The following is a 3063-nucleotide window of genomic DNA, read 5'->3' as shown; positions in this document are numbered from 1 at the left end:
CATCGTTGGCCTGGTGGTCGGGATTCTCTTCTATGCCATGTTTAACAACTTGTGGGTTCATTAGGACAACAAGGTCAAATTGATGTTTCCGTTAATTCTGGTGTACATATACCATAATTTGTTGTGGATGGTTAGCAGTAGAAACAGAATATTGCTGACATGAAACACGGATAATGATGATGCAAACATGGTTATGCATGTCGAGATGAAACATCATATGTCCATTATGCATACATATGGTGACTTTAGCCCTTCATGTAATACAACCCAAAGTAGATATTGGTTGCAAAAGTAAAAGAAAAAACTTCATGAATAAGTTGAACTGAAAACACAATTAATAATGAACTTGAGCAAGTCATTAGCACTTTGATAACAAACTAAAAAAATGTAATTAGACATCACCTACAACATTACAATGTAGTACATGTATTCTGGGTAAAAGGGAGGATGCTACTTCTTACCATACACTGTATTTATGGTTGCTAAATTAACATCAAAGTTAATGATCTTTCGTTTTCTCTGACCGCTGCTTCAATTATGCTTCCGATTTAACAAGCTAGAAATACGAACAACCTGCCAAATGTGACTCTTCCAGAAACATAAAGTAGGCAACATGCAGAACTACCATTTCTTTTCATTGCTACAGTGAAGAGATTAGCCTACACCCTTTTTCGTAAGTACAACAGTCTTTCGGATATCAAAAAATGTAATTAATAACTTCAGCAAATTTCTGCCATTTCATCAGCTCCAAACAGCAGGAACTAGAGTCCGGCCACGCTTCGTCTGCATGCAAAGTTGGAAACTCAATTAGACGAGCAAACTTACATCTTGTGCTAAACGAAACAAAACAAGTAGTTAGCAGAACCCCGTCTCACTAACAAGTAAAGTAAACTTGTAATGGATTCACAAATATCTTTAGACTCCTACAGTGCAACAACGGAAAAAACTAGGCACTGTCAATAGGCAGTGCAAGATAGACAAACATGAGGATGTTCTTGGGAGCAAGTCAATAACTAACCAGTTAGATCTTGTTAGCTTGCTTGAAAAGATGGTCTAACAACAACTCTGAAACACCCAGAGAAATTAAGTTTTCATCGCCAAAGATATATTTAAGTTTTAAGTCACATAGTATGCTTGTGGGATTTCATGGATCCTGCAACATATTAAGCATAACAAGTAAGAATGTAAATGAGGTACTTTACAGAAGCTATATTTAGATAGGATTGGTGAGCAGAACAAGTAGATGGTTGCACAAGGAGCTTTATGTTGTGTGCATACAAGAATAGATCCTAGAAAGTGGTTTCATTAAGGATGGGAGCTCCAGTTTTAGTTAGAAAATGACATAATAATAGTATAGGGCCTCTTCCTGAACAACCAAATTAAAAATATGCCTGCTAGAATACGTGGTAACTAATACCTAGAAATCAAGATGCGTCGACATACAGAACTAAATATTCACCCATGAAACATCTCCATGATGGACAAAAAGAACAAGGAAGATGACATGCATGGCGAGCAGGGTTGGCGGAATGCACTATTTGACACCATAAATAAAGAAGCATACAATCTGAGAGGCACAAATAATTTCATCAACATATTGCATATATGTTGATTTATCATTCGCAATGTCAAACAAACAGGGAGAGAAACTATTAGGTGTGAAACTCTAATTTTCCAGTCAAGCCTTTTATGAACTCAACATTGTTGCCTTGTTGGGAGACCAAAGTCATAATGAACATTTTCCAAAAGTTCAAGAAAACTAAGAAAGAACAATTACCAAAGAAACAATGCATCAATCTTCTCCTGAGCATTGGGGTTAGCCAATTATGTTTACATGTAGATCTTATCGGCACGCATTTTACACCAAAAAACAGAGACAATATAATATCTCAAAGAAGCACACAAACCTGAATGTTGATTGCCAAATTTGGCTCAGTCCAACTAGGCACTGTAACAACTGATATCTACTTTCGTTAACTGCAGCTTTTCTCACTTCTATGTCCAACCTGACTGCGCTTTTGTCCAAACCAAAAATAGACCAAAAATAATGGAGATAACATCTACAGTACAATCCTACATTACCAATATATCATTCCCTTGCATTTCCAATGCATATAGTAGAAGTAAATAGAACCAAAATGACACACAAGTAGCGACAGAGTACTCAGGACAGTGATGGAGGCCTTGGCGCAAACCCTCCAGTGTTTAGGATGAAGCACATGCAGCAAGGTTGAGAATGCCCATGAAGCAAGGACATGGACAATTCAGTGGTGCCACGCCCGAACGCTATGGCAAGGTGGGTCGAGGCTGAGCCGGTGGTGGTGCACATCGATGCCTCTACTCGGCCGTAAAAAAAAGAGGGGCGTAAGGGGCGTACATACCACGATGTGTTGCTTGCTGGCCTGGAAGGGGAGCCTCAACTACGAATTTGACGGCGCACCAGAATGCGCCATAGATGCTTGTTTTATCGCCAGGCACCAGCCACTCTGCTTCGGCCGTCAGTCCACAGGTTCTTCCACCAGGTACATCGTCGCACCACCGCCCGATTCAGCCCAAATCCGGGGTCCAAACCCTAGTTGGGTGAAAGGGGGAGGTGCAGGGGAGCTCTCGGCTCCGAGATGAGAGGAGGTAGGCAGGGTAGCAAGGAGCTGGAGGCGAGGGTGGCCGGCCACGGACGAGGAGAGGCGAGGGTGGGCGATCGCGGCGGAGATAGATTTGGGGAATCGATGCGGTGGCGAACGGCTCGGCGGAGTGGGCGCTCCTATACCTCACGACCACATAACCGTTTACTACTCGGTTTTTTCTTTTTGACGGGAATAGAACATACTACTCGCTTGCGCTTCGCTGCAAGCCAATGTAAAATTACACTAGTTGGGTCAAAAGTTTACATCGGTAGACCGGTGCGATCGGGTTGAAGGGAGAGGCTTGCTCGGTCGATCGACCTAGGCGAGGAATTACCTATTCCTCACCCTGGGTTATTAATAGAGTTACTCTCTCTCTCTCTCTCTCTCTATATATATATATATATATATATATATATATATATATATATATATATATATA

General features: G+C 41.2%; 1 long non-coding RNA gene across 1 annotated transcript; it reads right to left on the bottom strand.

The window, feature by feature from the left end:
• Nucleotides 1-334: 334 nt before the first annotated feature.
• Nucleotides 335-2691, bottom strand: LOC119315121. Its single transcript, XR_005152586.1, has 3 exons — nucleotides 2382-2691; nucleotides 1019-1153; nucleotides 335-783 (listed from the first exon to the last, which is right to left on the bottom strand). It is a non-coding gene; the product is annotated as an uncharacterized LOC119315121 (long non-coding RNA).
• Nucleotides 2692-3063: the final 372 nt, after the last annotated feature.

The sequence above is a fragment of the Triticum dicoccoides genome, chromosome 6A (genome assembly GCF_002162155.2).
Source record: "Triticum dicoccoides isolate Atlit2015 ecotype Zavitan chromosome 6A, WEW_v2.0, whole genome shotgun sequence".
Lineage (NCBI taxonomy): Eukaryota > Viridiplantae > Streptophyta > Magnoliopsida > Poales > Poaceae > Triticum > Triticum dicoccoides.
This window is presented reverse-complemented; position numbering and strand designations above follow the sequence as displayed.